This window comes from Sminthopsis crassicaudata, chromosome 5 (assembly GCF_048593235.1).
Source record: "Sminthopsis crassicaudata isolate SCR6 chromosome 5, ASM4859323v1, whole genome shotgun sequence".
NCBI lineage: Eukaryota > Metazoa > Chordata > Mammalia > Dasyuromorphia > Dasyuridae > Sminthopsis > Sminthopsis crassicaudata.
The window spans coordinates 169,887,760-169,906,471 of record NC_133621.1 but is presented as its reverse complement, the minus strand read 5'-3'; positions in this window follow the sequence as shown (position 1 = coordinate 169,906,471).

Genomic DNA, 18,712 nt, shown 5'->3' with positions numbered 1-18,712 from the left:
CTTTCAAGTGGTGATTAGTGGAATTTTTTTCTATTTCTGCTTTGCCTTTAAATAAAAAAACCACTTCAGAGCAGTTTTCCTTTTATAATTTTTTGTAATAAAGATTCTTTTTTTTTTCTCATAATTTTCAGGTTATTATTTCTCATCAATCTGTTTTCCAAATCAGTAGTTTTTTTCTGATAAGATCTTTGACATTCTCTTTCCTTTTTTAAAAAATTCTTTTGATTGTGTTTTTATTATTCGTTGGAGTCATGAAGGTTATTAGCTTCTCTTTGCCCAATTCTAGTCTTCAAGGAATTATTTTCTTCCTTAAATTTTTGATTCTCTAATTCTAGATGACTGACTTTCTTCTCATAATTTTATTGATTTTCTTGGTGTATTCTTTTTTTCTAAATTTTCTTCAGTTTCTCTAATTTGATTTCTCTTAATTTGATTTTCCCTGATTTGATTTTTAAGTTCTTCTAAGAGCTCTTTTTGTGCTTGAGACTATTTGATGTTTTTCAGTAAAAAAAATGAGTGTTTTACTTGACTCTATTATCTTTCATTGAGTATGAATCCAGATCTTCTCTAAACCCACAATAGCTAACTATAATTAGTTCTTTCTTAACTTTCTTAACTTTAAAAAAAATGTTAAAAGACATCAGAACTCTTACCAATGCAGCAAGCTTGACTCAAAATACAATGAAAGTTATATTCTACCTCTGGAAAGAAAGATGTTAGACTTTGGTTCAAAATAAAGTACAATTCATCAGACATGCCCAATGTGTTCAACTTCTTTAGAAAATTTCTCTTTTATGAAGGGCTTCTTGGAGGCTATGAGAGTGATGATTTTTAAAAGCATCAATACACATATTGTGTAAATACAGTCATAATCTGTATATTAATAAGGAAATATTCTCCATTTATTAAATTTAATATCATAGAATTTAGGAACTTAAAGGAAGAATGAGAAATCATCTATTTTACCTTCTCATTTTATATGCAAAAGTGAAAAAAACAAAACTGAAACTCAGAGAAACAAAATTAGAGACTCATTTGAGGAAACACATTGACAAACTAAATCTTATCCAGAGATGGCCAGAATGATGAGGTGACTAGAAGTCATACTATATGAGGTTGGATTGAAATAGTTGATAATGTTTATTTGAAGAAGAGAAAATTTATGAGGGATATAACTAGCTCTAAGCATTTCAATTCCTACTCAGTGGAATAAGGATTAGATTTATCTGCCTTGTCCCAGAGGGCAAATCTTGGAAGCAATGTATGGAATTTCAGAAAGGAACATTTTGACTCAGTGAAACACCAACAACATTTCCTCTTTTAAATTAGAATGGAATGCTTTGGAAGATAGCTGGTTTCTCTAAATTAGAAGTCTTCAAGTAAAAGCTGATTCTTAGTAGAAATGTAAAGATTATTCCTGTCTAAGAATAGATAGGATTAGAATAGGTAAAAAAAAAATCAGATAACCAATTAATAAACATTTATTAAACACCTACTATGTGTTAGTGTGCTAAATACTGAGGATACAAATGAAGACAAAAGGTAGTTCTCAAGGAACTTGTAAATTAAATACATTAAGAGACCTCACTTCTAACTGAAGGATAAACAAAATTTAAGATACCTCTGAGATTTTGTCCCATCCTCAGATTCTTTCCTTCTTAGCGACTCATGTGAAATAACCAGTTAGTAAAAGGGTCAAAATGAAAACATATCTCTTGGCTTTTATTCCCAGGCTCTTTCCTTCTATCACACAGTGCCTTTCTAGACACACTCTTTCTTGGGAACACATTCACTGTATAAAGTAATACAGTGTGCTGTCTGGAAGCAATCATTACAGCAATTTGCTTTTCTGCCTCATTTCAATGCTCTAAGGGCATTTTTATATAACCAAGGTAAATCAGAAGGTTATGTAATTATGCGGTACATTGGGGACATCTAGTCAGTCAATCAGAATGATTTGATGGTGGTTGGGGAGGGGGTTTGAAGGAATGAACGCTATGAGTGTGAACATATGTGGGAGAAACAAGAATAATTTTTATTATTATGATAAATCATAGAATATGACTATGAAGACAGTCCAAATTCACCACAAATTGTCTAAATGGTCTACTTTGCTTAAATAAGTAGACATGATATTTAGAAGAAGTACAGGGAGATCACTAATTCACTTTCTCCAAGTTTGTTCTATAAGGTACATAGAACAGAATTCTTTACATATGCAAAGTTTTTGTGATGATTTGCTTTCCCTAGCCATGGTAGAAAGAACATTTTGAAGTCAGGAGACAAGAGTTCAGATCCCTGTTCTGCCACTAAATACCTGTAACATCCATGAAGTCATTTCACTACAGGGACATTTCATCTGTAAAGTAAGAAGGTTCATTAAACTAAATGATCCCTAAAGTCTTTCAAGCTCTACATTTTATCGTTCTCTTCTTCACATTCGGGAGGGCACTAGATAGGTGTGATGAAGGGGATTAAAGGGTACAAAATCATCCTTCTGTATACTCAAACTTATCTCTTAATGGGTCCCACCTCTGGATAGAAGAAAGACTTGATTATTTGGAACTATGGCCAAAGGTCTAGCAAACCCTGCATACCCTTTGATCCATCAGGTTCACAACTAGGTCTGTATCCCAAAGAGATTGTTAAAAAGGAAAAAGGATTCACATGTGCAAAAATGTTTGTAAGCAACCCATTTTGTACTGGCTAGAAACCGGAAACTGAGTGGATGCCTATCAGTTGAGGAATTGGTTAATAAGTTATGGTATATGAATATAATGGAATGTTATTGCTCTATAAGAAATGATGATTTTTAAAATTAATTTTATAATTATAACATTTTTGACAGTACATATGCATAGGTAATTTTTTTACAACATTATCCCTTGTACTCCCTTCTGTTCCGAATTTTCCCCTTCTTCCCTCCTCCCCCTCCCCTAGATGGCAGGCATTCCCATACATATTAAATATGTACAGAACCGAATTTTGTTGTTGTTGTTGTTGCAAAGGAAGAATTCGATTCGGAAGGTAAAAATAACCTGGGAAGAAAAACAAAAAATGCAAACAGTTTACACTCATTTCCCAGTGTTCCTTCTCTGGGTATAGCTGATTCTGTCCATCATTGATCAATTGGAAGTGGATTAGATCTTCTCTATGTTGAAGATATCCACTTCCATCAGAATACAAGAAATGATGATTTTTAGAAAAGCCTAGAAAGAATTCCATGAACTGATGTTGAGTAAAATGAGCAGAACCAGAAGAACATTGTACACATTAACAAAATTATGTGATGATCAATTATGGTAGAACTAACTCTTCTGACAGCAACAAGACAATAGATTTGGGATAGAAAATGCCATTCAGAGAGAAAACTATGGAGACTGAATGTAGATCAAAACATCATTTTCACCTGGGTTTTTTGTTTTATTTTGTTTTCTTGTTTGCTTACTTTTTCTTTCTTGTGATTTTCCCCTTTTGTTCTGATTTTTTCCCCCCACAACATGATTATTAGGGAAATATGTTCAAGATGTTTGTACATGCATAATCTATATCAGATTGCTTGCCATTTTAGGAAGGGGAGATGTAAGGGAGAAAAAATTTTGGAACTCAAAATCTTCCAACAATGGATGTTAAAAACTATTTTTACATATAATAGAAAAAATAAAATACTATTAAGAGAAAAAAGGAGAAAGACTATTAAGTCTGTATCCCAAAGAGATCATAAAAAAGAGGAAAGGAACTGTAGGTGCAAAAATGTTTATGGCAGCCCTTTTTGTAGTGGCAAGGAACTGGAAACTGAGGACACTAGAAGAAAGCTTTTCAATACTGTTTCTAGGAGGGAGAGGAAGAGGAATTTGAAAAATTAACTAGCCTGGCTGCTTCATCTTCCATCTTCTTCAGGTCATTCTCCTTCTTGTCCTCCCACTCTGCGGAGTGTCAGTTTTCCTGCAGTTTATAATTCGGAAGAAAATGCAAGGGAATTTTGTATGACATAGGCCACCCCCAAAAGTTATGTTCACTCATTCAAGTATGTGATGACAGGAGTTATTCCCTCCTACTCAAGCATAGAAAATCAGAGGAGTTTCTCTATAGGTGAGAGAGAGAAGGATATATCAATCTGTTTTATAAACTGACATTCCCCTTTTTTATCTTTATTTCAGTAATACTGAATTTGGGTCAGATTATAGAATTTAGAGCTAGAAGGAAACCTAGCCAGTCTAATCTGTCTTTTTTACAAAACAAGAAAATGAAGCCTCAAGACTTATCCAAGATTACATGCGTAGTAAACAAAAGAAATGCAATTTGAATCTGCCTTTGATTCAAAGTATCAGAAGACTCAGAATCAAATCGCATTATACATTCAAACTATGGTATTTTGTTATTGGGTTTTTTTTTTTCCTCTTGCCCCACACTAAATGAAATGGATAATTCAGTTATGTGATTAATTTGAGGCAGCAAGGTGTGATCCTTTTTTCATTTAAAGATGGTAGCCAGGGAATTCTGATCATTATTTCCCACCTGGCTACTTTCCCAGACTCTATCATGTCTCCAGAAATTCATTATTCTTCAAGATTAAATCTACTCAAAATCATTTCCTACCCTGGATGCATGACATCGTGCTCCTGGTTAACCACCCTTCTACCCTGCACTTTTTAGCCTTTTTTATGTACTGTCTCCCCCTTTAATTCTGGGCTGATTGAAGTCATATGGTTTTTATTTACTTATTTATTTTGTATTCCCATTCCTTAGCACAGTGCCTAGCACATAGCAGAAGCCTAAGAAATGTTAATTGACTTTCTGACTCTCTATGTTGGAAAGAACATCGGATCTTGAATAAAAAGACATAGATTCCAGTCCTTGTAGAAAGAACTCTAGATGTGGTAACAGAAGATCTGGGTCTTAATCTTATCTCTTCCAGATAGTAGCTATGTGACCTTGTACAAATAGTAAAATTTATCTGAGCCTTCATGTCTTATCTACAAAATGAAGATAAAACTTACCTAGCTTATTGACAGCAATTAGGAGGAGTGAAATAATAAATGTCGAAAGCCTTTTTAACTACAAAGCTGAAAATGAATATAAGCTATTGAAGACTGTACTATCAGACTTCAAATTACACCATGAAAACGGTAATTATCAAAACTAGCTAATAGAAGATATTTTGATATCTCTAGTGTAACTGTGATCTCATTTGTAGATATTTCCTCCCACAATAAAAATCACAACCCACCCATTTGTACCTGTTTTGTATGACTTGTTACATTCTCTAGTAAATTTACCATTCAGTTTGTTGATGGTTTTCCTCATATTTTTTTTTTTTTTTTTTTTTTGGTCAGCTGTAAAGACACCAGTGGAGTACTTGGGCTACACATTGGTTACTTTTCCCTTTCACATCTTTTTTAGTTATATATTTCTTTGATGAAATCCCTTGCATTTTTCCTGCATAATTCTTTAATTAATGTATTTCTGCAATCACAACCTTTGGATAATTATTATCCATTAAAATCTTAAAATACTGCAATGTTCCAGGACATATGGTTATATAATACCACTAGCAATAGATAGAGTGCCAGTCCTGGAGTCAGGAAAACTCATCTTCCTAAATTCAAATCTAGCCTCAAACACTTACAGGCTGTGTGACCCTGGGCAAGCCACTTAACCTTCTTTGTCTTAGTTTTATCATGTATAAAATGAGCTTGAGAAGGAACCAGCAAATCCTTCTGGTATCTTTGCCAAGAAAATCACAAAGGGAATCACAAAGAATTGGACACAACTGAAATGACTGAAGCAAAACACTAGTGTTATAAGGATGGACTTTTGTTTGTACTATTGTTGTTGTACTCTTTCCCAAAGTAACCCAGTTTGTTCTCCTATTTCTAAATTTTAAACTTAAATCATTATCTGTTTTCAGTATCTACTCAAGATAATATATGCTAATGGATAAGCTCCATAGATTTTCCATCCAATTATATTTCATAGTTTATATAAAAAAGAATTCTTTGTCCAATCAATTTTTCCCATATAGAAGGAGATATATAATTTTAGGGATTTTTGCAATATTCTGGGGCTGGATGCAATGAATGCAGCATCATCTGCAAAGAGAAACATCTGGAGGACTTCACCATTTGCCAAGAATCTCTTTTTGACTTAGATGCTGCACTCGATATCCTCCGTGAGATGGAGAAACACATTTGTTAAACATATGTTTCCCTGTTTTATGTCATATTTGATATTAATACTCAAAAGGTTGTCAAACAAGGTAATCTCTGCTGTATTTTTTTTTTTTGAGGAACCGTGTATAATTTTGACATATGCATGGAAAACACCTTGTTAAAGGACAGTTTAAGGCAACATATTTGTCTACTAAATAAGCTGCTTTTATACAATCAACAAAAGATGCTGGATAAAATGAAAAAAAATGTTTTCAGAATATAAAATGTGAAATTAGAAAAAAGGATATAGTAAGTTAGTATTTGATAAATTCATGTTTTGTTTTGTTTTGTTTTTTTTAAAGTTTAGGAAATCAAGTCATTATTAAGTTAAAACTTCTGAAAGAAGCCACTTTTCTTATAGGCAAAGGAAAAGCAATACAGAAACTCACTAAGCATCTTGGGAGATGTAGTCTTTCAAGCCTGGAGAGAAATGAAGCTTTCACACAGCTGGCTATATAATGACTGGGGAAGCTTTTGAACTAGCTTTGTGTTTCTGAGTCTAGGAGATCTCCAGATGAATAGATGGCAGAGACAGATAAGAATGACTTTGAGCATTTCCAGGTTCTGCCAAGGCAGCAGGATTCTCATTTACCAGAAGCAGAGACAAGAGTGGTTACTAAACTGAGAGGCAAACTCAATTATTAGTGAACTTTCTTTGACTGAGAAGTCAGGCAGCTGATCAAATACCTTCCTCTCCTTTCTCCTTTCTCTCCCTTTTCCCTTTTATCTAAGGAAGTAGATTTAAATCCAGATACTTTCAAGCTATTCATTATTGTTCCAAGAGTACTTTAAACTTCATTTTTCCTGATAGAAGATGAACTTGATCTGAATCCTTCTGTATTTAATTGTGTTTAGCAGTACAAATAAAGAATCAGCTGGCTAATGTACTAATTTAATTAGCAGAGGTTTAATTAGGCTGGGTTGTTTCCATTCCAGTTTAGTGCCAGAGAACATTTAAGAACTTGATGAGGTGTTATAATTTTATTAATACTATGTATTGATCATCTTTATTTTTTAAGCTCTCTCCAAATTAGCAGAAGAAAAACTCCCCATAGATCAACATCATTTCCTTTGGACAAAAGCACGTTTTCTTAGCTTTAGTTCTTTTTTAATATGGTTGGTAAAGGATTAATCTTTAGTGGAATGGGAGTGGGGGAAGGTAGGGAGGAGAGGTGAGATCTAAGACTATAGAGAGGGCCATACCTAAATCCAAATCTTTAAGCCATTTTTTTTTTCTGCCAAGGGCCATTTGGATATTTATACATTATTCATTGGCCATATAAAATTATCAATGTAAATGATCAAAGGATATAAACAAACTATTTTCAGATGAAATTAAAACCATTTCTGATCATATGAAAAGATGCTCTACATCACTATTGATCAGAGAAATGCAATTGAAGACAATTCTGAAGTACCACTACATACCTCCCAGATTGGCTAAGATGACAGGAAAAGATAATGATGAATGGTGAAAGGGATGTGAGAAAACTGGGACACTGATACATTGTTGGTGGAGTTGTGGACAGATCCAACCATTCTGGGAAGCAGTATGGAACTATGCGCAAAAAGTTATCGAACTGTGCATACCCTTTGATCCAGCATTGCTACTATTGGGCTTATGTCCCAAAGAGATCTTAAAGGGGGGAAAGGGACCCATGTGTGAAAAAATGTTTGTGGCAGCCCTCTTTGTAGTGGCAAGAAACTGGAAACTGAGTGAATGTCCATCAAATGGAGATTGGCTGAATAAATTATGGTATATGAATGTTATGGAATATTATTCTTCTATAAGAAACAATCAGGAAGATGATTTCAGAGAGGCCTGGAGAGAGTTACTTGAACCGATGCAAGTGAAATGAGCAAAACCAGAGATCATTGTACACAGCAACATCTGTATTATATGATGATCAATTCTGATGAACCTGACTCTTTCCAACAATGAGATGATTCAGACCAGTCTTAATAATCTTTTGATGAAGAGAGCCATCTATATCCAGAGAGAGAGGACTGTGGGAACTGAATGTAGATCACAACATAGCATTCTCACTCTTTTTATTGTTTGATTACATTTTGTTTTCTTATACATTTTCTTTCCTTTTTGATCTGATTTTTCTTGTGCAGCAAGAGAATTGTATAATATTTTTACACATATTGGATTTAACATGTATTTTAACATGTATAGCATGTATTGAATTGCTTAACATCTAGGGGAGAGGGGAAAATCTAAAACATGGAAGGGTCAATGTTGAAAAATTATCTGTGCATATGTTTTTAAAATAAAGTTGTTTTTTTTTTAGAGCATACTGAATAAATAAATAAAATTATCAACTTCTAGAACTCAAGCTTCAGCTCATCATGCCTGTTCTTGCCTAAGCAAATGATTTTGTGGGCCTTCTATGGCCTGCAGACTGGACGTTCCCTATCCCTGCACAAGGCAGACAGGTGGTTCTGGGAGGATTTAAGTCCTTCTACTCCCAGAAAAAGATATATTATCCAGCCAGCTGGTCTCCACAACAAGGACAATTACAGGAGACAGCATGAAAATAAACAGACACAGTATATATGGACAAGTAATTAAAAAAAAAAAGAAAAGAAATTTGTTCAAAATCTCCAGTAGTGAAAAAAAGCCAATTAAACAATTCAAATATCTTTATTCAATAAATTCATTTAAAAATTATTCAAAATTCAAAACTTCAGGGAGAGTAGAGAAATAGACACATTAGTTTAAAGGTGGGCTGTACTGATTATCCCATCCCCTTACAAGTAATTAACTTTATTAGATAAGAACATATAATTGAATCAGTCAAGCTACCTTTAGAATGAACAGGGCTGTATACCTTCTTGAATTAATCAAATCAATGTGTAAAAGACTTGATCATGCTCTAAGAAATTTGTGTTGAAAAAGAGGAGACCAGTGATTCAAGGATTTATAAACTATAGAAAATAGTAGAAGTTATAGAAGAGAGTAATATCTTCCAGAACTGTGCAAATAACAACAGCAATGGGACCATCAATTTAAGGAGAAAGAAATTATATAACAGAGAAGGAAGGTATTGAGTAGGTCCTAGGGACTCCATGCATCTTGGAGTAGAAAATTCAGGTTGTTACCATCAATATAGCTTACTAACCAAGGACTGTAAGAAATACTGAGAAAAATGTCCACTCTTTTCCCCAGTTTTCTCTCCTTTGAGTGTCTATCAATAGATATTATGTGTTCCACAAGAAAAAACAATAGGCCAACTAAAAATAGATTTAAAAAAGAAAATCTAAGGAGGGGGAGCCCATCTTCTGTCAAAATGTTAGACACTTCCCTAATGGTGGACTTAGAATACTGTGTTGAACTCATAACTTTTCACTTTAAATAAGTTATGAAGCCACAGAAGAGAAGAACCACATGAATCTTAATGGTTATTATATTAATCCTAGCCTTAAAACAAAGTGAGGTATCATAACAGAGTATTATACTGTTAATACTGCTGGGAAGACTATGAACTCTTTGGAAAGCAATATGTCATAATACAATGAGAAATATATAATTGTATCATTTTATCCAATGATCCTTTGAGGAGAGTTATAACCTTAGGATACTGTTGATGGGAAGAAAAAAAAAAGCTATAATCTATCCAGTAATATTTCCAATTATTTTAATAGAAAAAAGAAAAAGAAAAAACAAAAAGAAAATTTTGGGGGAAAAATCATAAACCATTGAAAAATGATGAGATAGGAGAAGATGAATATGAGTGTGCCCTAGTCCTGTAAGAATATGTCAGAAATTCTAAAGCTCAAAATGAGTTAAACTTAGTGAGGAAAATTTATTGAGGACAATAAAAAAGGTTTTTTTAAAGTTATATTGAGATTGTACATGTATAATCTATTTCATATTGCTTGCTGTTTTCGGCAGGCAGGGAGGGAAGGAGTAAAAAACGTTGGATTTAAAATTTCACAAAAATGAATGTTGTAAACTGTCTTTGCATGTGATTAGAAAAGTAAAAGCTATTGAAAAAATTTTAAGTTATATTGAGAGAAGAAAGATCAAAGAAGGGAATATATGGGATGATGATAAGTGACAACAAAGAGAAGTCTTATTTTGTTTCTGTTTTCTCTGCAAAGGAAAATGACCTTGACAATGGAAAAGCAAAATAAAAATGATTAATAAGGACTTGTTACTTAATATAAATAAGGAGATAATAAGTGACTTGATGAATTCAAGTTATCTGGTCCAAATGAACATCCTTGGGTCCTAAAAAGACCTGGAAGAAACAATTGCTGAACCAATGAAGATGATAAATGAAACACCATGGAAAACAGGAGATGCATCATCAGATTGGAAAAAAAGGCATATCTCAGTTTTCAAAATAAGGAAGAGATTTTTTGGGGGGGAATCATGTAACAGCAAGATAATAGAACTGGACATTTTCTCTCTTATCCATGCTCTTTAAAACCTCTCTAAAACATAAATTATGCACCAAAGATAAAGCAAGCAACCTCAGCTGTTTTCATGATCACTCAAAATCCGAAAGAAGGTTTTTAAAAAATGGAGAATGTAATGTGGAAATTATAGGTCAGTAACCCTGAATTCTATTCCTGGGAAAATTCTAGAACAGATAATTTAGGAAGTAATAAACATCTATCTAGAAAGGGAAGAGATAACTAGATGGTATGACTTCATCAAGAACAAATTCTTTCTTTTTAAAAAACAGGATTACTAAACTACTAAATGAAGGGAATGTGGTGGAAACAGTATAGTAAATTTTAGCCAATTTTACAGATTAGCTAATGGGGCAATCAAAATGGATTCAGCACTGGTTGGATAGCTAGACTCAAAGGGTAGTTGTTGATGGTTCAGGAATTCTCCAGTGTGGTACCCAAATGGACATTTTTATGTGAATAAAATAGAGTTGGAGAATATAATGATCAGGTTTTTAGATAATACAATACTGGGAGGTATTTGAAGGGCTGTCATGTGGAGAAGGGATTAAATTTGTCCCATTTGCCTTATAGCTGGTTCCATTCAGTTTCAACTTGATTTTCCTAAAGGGCAAGTATGACCAGATTAGAATTCCCCTATTCAATAAATTCTAGTGACTTCCAATCACTTCCAGGATCAAATATACTATCCTGTGATCAGTATTTTCTGAATATTCAGCAGTCCAGCGACAGATCTACTTGCTGTTCCTTATACAAGACAGTCTATCTCTAGACTATAGGCATTTTCAGTGTTTGTTCTCCATGCCTAGAATTCTGTCTCTCTATATCAGCATTTCATGGCTCCTTTGGCTTCCTTTAAATCTCAGCTAGAATTCTATCTTCTACAAAGTCTTTTCTGATGCCCCAGTGCTGATCATCTCCAATTTAACCTGCATATACTTTATTTTTACAATAAGTCTTTTCATGTTGTCATAGGCTCCTTAAGAACTGAGACTTTTGCTTTTTGTTTTTGTTTTTTGCCTTTCTTTGTATCTTCAACACTTAGCATAGTGCTTGGCATAAAGCAGACACTTAATAAAATATTTGTTGACTAATTGGCTGACTCCAGAGAACAGAACTAGGAATAAGAAGTAGAAGTTGTAAAAAGACAAATTTAATCTTGATGACAGAAAAAACATTAACAAATAAAGCTGTGGTGATTCAAAGCAATTCCAATAGACTCAGAATGGAAAATGCCATCCTTATCCAGAGAGGGAACGATGGAGACTAAGTATAGATCAAAGCGTGGTATTTTCACCTTTTGTTGTTGTTTGCTTATTTTTTTCTTTTTCATGTTTTTTTCCCTTTTGATCTGATTTTTCTTGCAGAAAATGACAAATATAGAAACATGTTTAAAAGAATTGCACATATTTATCAGATTGCTTGCTGTCTTAGGGAAGGGGAAGGTAAGGAAGGGAGGGAGAAAAATTTGAAACACAAAGATTTACAAAAATGAATATTGACAAATATCTTTACATGTATTTCAAAAAATAAAATATTATTAAATGAGAAACAAAGCAATTAAAGCTGACAAAAAGTGGAATGAGCTATCTGGAGAAATGATATACTTCCTAATCCTCATCTTGAAGTTCTTCAAGCAGAGACTGGACAACAAGTTATCAGGTATGTTACTGTGGTGATTCCATTAATGTATGGGTTGGACTAAATGATTACTGAGACCCTTCAATTCAGTGTTTTTGTTTGTTTGCTTTGGGCAAGGCAATCGGGGTTAATGCAATGGCTTGCCTAAGGTCACACAGCTAGTGTCAAATGTCTGAGGTCACATTTGAACTCAGGTCTTCCCGACTCCAGGGTTGGTGCTCTATCTGCTGTGTCACCTAATTGCCCCAATTCTGTGATTCTGTAAAACTCTGCATTAATTTTTCTTTTTCAGGAAGCATCCATTTACCTTTCTGGAATGTCTTCCCACTGCTTCTGGTTCAGCCCTCTCAAACCAGTCCCTTTTTTCCATGAAACAGCCTTTCAAAAACTTTGGTAGACTAATCACCAGCAGTTCCTTTGGCTGCTCCAGAGTTCTTTAAACCTGGTTTTTAACTGAATGTTGCTCTCCATTTTGTACATGACCTTCCTAAGATGTGATATGTATGCTGAGTGTATTACTCCATGTGTAGTCTGACCAAAGCAAAGAACAGTGGGACTATCACCTTCTTTCTTTCAGGCACTTAGTCTCTTTTAATGTTGCTTATTATTGTGCTAGCTTTTGGAATTACCATATTGCACTGATGACTGACTCACTTTGCACTAAAACCTCCCAAATCTATTTATTTAGTCACATCTCCATCCTATGCTTATAAATTTGCTTTTTTTTTGAACTCAGCTATAAAATTTTATGTTTGATACTTATCTTGCCTGTTGAGATATTTTAGGATCTTCTCATCCAAAATGTTAGTCATTCATCTCAGTTTTGTGCCATCTGAAATGTGATAAGCATATCCTCTACAACTGCAAACCAATTGATTGTTACACATGTTAAATAGCACATGGCAAAGGACACATCCTTGGGTTATTGCACTAAAGATTTTTCTGCAACTTGATGTTGAGCTTTTAATTTCTACTTTTAGGTTATGGTCAATTTGGACCCCAGTTACTGACCTATTATTTAGTCTAGTGGTGTTAAACTTAAATGGAAAGGGACTGCTAAGGAGCAGCTAAATGGTGTAGTAGAGCACCAGCCCTTGGGTCAGGAGAACCTGAGTTCAAAGCTGTCTTTATATATATTTACTACCTATGTGCCTCTGGACAAGTCACTTAACCTTCATTGCCAGAGATAGACAGAGAGAGAAAGACGAGAGAAAGAGAGAGAGAGAGAGAGAGAGAGAGAGAGAGAGAGAGAGAGAGAGAGAGAGAGAGAGAGAGAGAGAGAGAGAGAGAGAGGAGAGAGAGAGAAGGAGAGAGAAGGAGAGAGAGAGAAGGAGAGAGAGAGAGAGAGAGAGAGAGAGAGAGAGAGAGAGAGAGAGAGAGAGAGAGAGAGAGAGGAGAGAGAGAGAAGGAGAGAGAAGGAGAGAGAGAGAAGGAGAGAGAGAGAGAGAGAGAGAGAGAGAGAGAGAGAGAGAGAGAGAGAGAGGAGAGAGAGAGAAGGAGAGAGAAGGAGAGAGAGAGAAGGAGAGAGAGAGAGAGAGAGAGAGAGAGAGAGAGAGAGAGAGAGAGGAGAGAGAGAGAGAAGGAGAGAGAAGGAGAGAGAGAGAAGGAGAGAGAGAGAGAGAGAGAGAGAGAGAGAGAGAGAGAGAGAGAGAGAGAGAGAGAGAGGAGAGAGAGAGAGGAGAGAGAGAGAAGGAGAGAGAAAGAGAGAGAAAGCGAGAGAGAGAAAGAGAGAGAGAAGGAGAGAGAGAGAAAGAGAGAGAAAGAAAGAAATGGTCCACTAAATCATACATAAAAATTCTTGTGAGCCACTTAGGAAATATCAACTATGTTCTATTATATTTTAATTTATTTTATTAAATGTTTCTTAATTATTTTTTAATTTGGTTCCTTCACTGAGTCAGAAGAACTACTTGTTTGACACCTATGATCTAGCCCACATATCAGTTTATCCACAAAGATACTATGAAAGATATGATCAAATTATTTGCTGAAAGCTAGGTAAATTGTGTCTACAGCATCCCCTGGTTTAGCACCCTACCAATGAAGTTGATCTGGAATGACTTATTTTTGATTAACTATGATGATTTTCACTTACCTTTCTAGATATTAAAAAACCATCATTTTAATATGATAAATTCTAAAATTTAAATAGAACTTGAAGTCACATTCACTGGCCTACAGTTTACAGGGTCTACACTCTTGTGATTTTTAGAAAATGGTATATTTGTCCTTTCCCAGCTCTGTAATAAACTGGCCATTCTTCATCTTTCAAAGATTAGTGACAGAGACTCAATTATCAAATCAAGTAGTTTTGTTAAGTGCTGTGTGATATAGTTCATTTGAGCCTAGTAACACTCTCTCATCCTTATCCCTCTTTGTTCTATCCTGTCCACAATCCATACATTTCTCTGTCCTTCCTAACCTCTGGAGCCTCTCTTCTGTCAATAATAGAACTCATCATCTCCTCCCCCCAAACAAAAACCCCAAAGTTCACCATCCTGCTCAGATTCACAGTTACAGCATCATCCTAGATTCTCCCTTTTACTATTTAATCCAATCATCTGCCAAGACTTATTTCTTGTTTCATGACAATTCTTATATATCACAATCCTCTCCACCTACACAACATTATCACAGTTTAGGTCTTCACCATCTTTTTCCTAGGCTATTGCAATACTTTCCTAACTGATTACTCTTCTTTCTGTCTTTCACCTTTTCAATTAATCCTCAACATAACAACTAAAATGACATTCCTAAGTCCAAATCTTACTATGTCCTTTTCCTTTTCAAAAAGTATTATTGGCTTCCAAGGCCCCTAGTCTTCCTCTGTATTATTGACATCTACCTTGACATTTGGGGATTCTAAGCTACATTGCCTCCTCAAATACCTTGACCTTCCAACCCATCAATCTCCTAAAGTCCTGTCAACTATCCCTTTACTATTTGTCACTCATGCCCAAGGATGTCCTAACCATTGATTTCAATATCAAAAATAATTATTCTCATGTCAAAATTCAGAACTCTGAAATACTTGTCACTGATTATAACTTCCCATCTCTCTCTTTTCTTCACTTTTTAATCTAGTCTTTGTCTTCTCTTTATCCTATCAATCCTTCTCTGACCTTACTTTTCCTCTTAACAGTTTTGATCTTTTTACCTTTCAGAGACATTTTGAACTGGATATATATTAAATATCCAAAACAAAATTCATGACCTTTCTCCCTAAACTTTCCCTTTCCTACCTTCTCTATTACTATAAAAGACAACATTATCTTCCCATTTCCTCAGGCTTGCAATCAATTCCTTAGTCTCTCTCACTGTTCCCTACTCATATCCAATGTTGTCAAGGTCATTAATTTCCCCTTTGCAACATCTCTCACATATGTCCTCTTCTCTCTTCTGACACTGTTACTACCTTAATGCAGGTCCCTTATCCCCTCATGTCCACATTACTACAATAGTCTGACCACCTCAATTCTCTCTCTACTCCAAGGTAGCCTCCATTCAGCCACTAAAGTGATTGTCCTAAAACACAAGTATGAATACGTCATACTTATACTCAGTAAACCCCAGTACCTTCCTATTGCCACCAGGATAAAATACAAAATGCTCTGTTTGGCATTCTAAATCCTTCATAACCTATCCATTTATCTTTCCAATCTTTTTATGTCTTATTCTCTACTACACAATTCTTCAGTCCAATGACATTGTCCTCTTGACGGTTCCATGAAGAAGATATCCCTCTGTCAGCTGCAGACATTTTTTTTCTGACTGTCTCCTGTACCTGGAATGTTCTCCCTTCTCAACCTGACATACTGGATTCCATTTAAATCCCAATTAAAAATCTTGTTTTTTTCAGCTGTGAATGACTTTGCTATTCTCAGCAATACAACAATCCAAGATTACTTATGATGAAAAATGCTATTCATACCCAGAGAAAGAACTGATTGTGTCAGAATCCAGACTGAAGCATACTTTTTAAACTTTATTTTTCTTGAGGGTTTTTTTTTTTGGGGGGGGAGAAGGTTGAAGGAATTTATATTTTCTTTCACAACAGGACTTTTATAGAAATGATTTGCATAACTTCACATATGCTTTCTCAATGAAGTGGGAGGAGTAAGGAAAGGCATGTGGAACTCAAAGTTTTAAAAGCAAATGTAAAAAAAATTTGTTTTACATATAACTAGAAAAATAAAATATTAATAAAATAAAATAAACTCTCATCTTCTACAGGAAGTCTTTCCTAATCCTTTTTAATTCTAATGCCTTTTCTTTTAAAATTATTTCCTATATTAAAGTCAGGGCAACTTGAGTTCAAATCTGGTCTCAGACACTTAACACTTCCTAGCTGTGTGACCCTGGGAAAGTCACTTAACCTCAATTGCTTCAACCCCCCAAAATTATTTTTTATTTATCCAGCATATAGTTTGCCTGTATTTATTTGCCATCTCTCATAGTAAATTGTGAACTTTTTGATGAAAAGGACTGTTTTTTGCCTCTTTTTAGGTCCCCAGTGCTTAACAAAGTGCCTGACAAATGATAAATATTTATTGACTGACAAAACATGTTAGACATTAAATATGTTGTCTAAAATGAAATGAGCACTCACTGCTTCAAGGCATTCCTTTTATTTTTTTCCTATTTTACATTATTTTCACTGTTCAAAATTCTATTCCATCACCAAATCTCCTAAATGATTTCCTCACTGTTTCAGATTTCATTTATTAATCCTTTTCATAGTTAAACACCTAGAAAAAATGATGCACCATCATTATCTCTATTTCATGTCCTTATTTCTCAACTCTTTGCAATGTAGATCTGACCCTATCATATCACAATAACTGCTCTCCTAGAGAGTACTAACAATCTTTTTATTTATAAATCTGATTACCTTGTTCCTCAATTTTTATCCTTTTTAACCTCTTTGAATATGACAGAAACAAATTCTTATCCTCCTCAATATTCTTTCCTCCTCAGGTTTCCACAACTGTTTTTTTAATTGATTCTGCTCTTTTCTTTATCAATCCTTCTTGTTATTCTTTGTTAAATCACTATCCATTTTGTACTTTCTAACTGTGGGTATCCTCTAAGTCTCAATTTTATTTTCTTTCTCTCTACCTTTTTCTTGGTTTGCTTATAAGGTTCAGATGTCATTTTTATGTTTATGCTTCCTAAATGATAGCTCTTGTCCTAATTTATCTTTTGGCTTCTTCTAAATCTGCATTGCAAACAATGTGCTAAAAGACTCTACCTTCATGCCCTATAGACATCTCACAACTCCTGAATGCAACTGTCTCCTAAACGTCCCTATTTCTGTCATGGACACAGCCTTCCCTTCAATCATTTTGGTTCCCACCTTCAAAGAATTCCTTGACTCTTCTTTTACTCACACTTTCCATATTTAATTAGCTTTTGTCTTGTTAGTTCTACAACTACAGTACCTCTGTATTGAACTTCTTTGCTCATGACTGTACCACCTTAATTCAGGCAGATATTATGTCTTATTGGGGTGATTGTGTTAACCTTTTATGAATCTCTCAGCTTCTAATCTCACCCCTTTCCAAACCATTCTCCAGAATCACAACACTTTAAAGTTGGAAGGGACCTTAGCAGAAGACAGCTTATATGGAAAGGCTTAGCTGGGTGCGTGTGTGTGTGTGTGTGTGTGTGTGTGTGTGTGAAAGGACAGGAATGTAGAAGATAAACAATGGTATTGTCCTCTGAATTTAGTTTAGTTTAGCTTAGTTGCTGGTTTATATTGATTTGAAAGAAAACACAAAGCATGTTGGGTCTCCCATATATACAAATAGGCTTTGTGGAATTTCTGGGGCAGAGGTTCTTTGAAGTGAATTTGAGGACATAGTTATAAAGATACAACATTCATTAAAAGCTTACTGTGTGCCAGACACTGTGCTAATTATTAGGGATACAAATATTAGAAACCAAGAAGGTCTCTACCCTTAAGGAGCTTCCAATAAGGGAAGATAAAACATAAATGGAAGCTAGAAAATGGTGTAGGAGGAAAAGAATTATGGAAGGGGTACTAGTTTGGCAGTAAGTCAGAAGATGGAACAGTTCAGAGAGTAAGTTGAATTGGGAACAAAGTAGGCAGCATCATTAAAGTCCCACACAAATGGTGATCCTCAGATTAAAAGGAGAAGCCATGTGGACTTTCAAAAACTCAGCTAGATGGAGATATAGGGATCAATGACTGGGAAATACTGCTTTAAAAAATAGTTTTCCTTTGATCCAGCAGTGTCTTTATTCTCTAAACCAAGGAAATCATAAAAAAGGGGAAAGGACCCACATGTGCAAAAAATGTTTGTAGCAGCCCTTTTTGTGGTAGTTCATTAATGACTACATTATGGTATATGAATGTTATGGAATATTACTGTTCCATAAGAAACGATCAGCAGGATGATTTCAGAGAG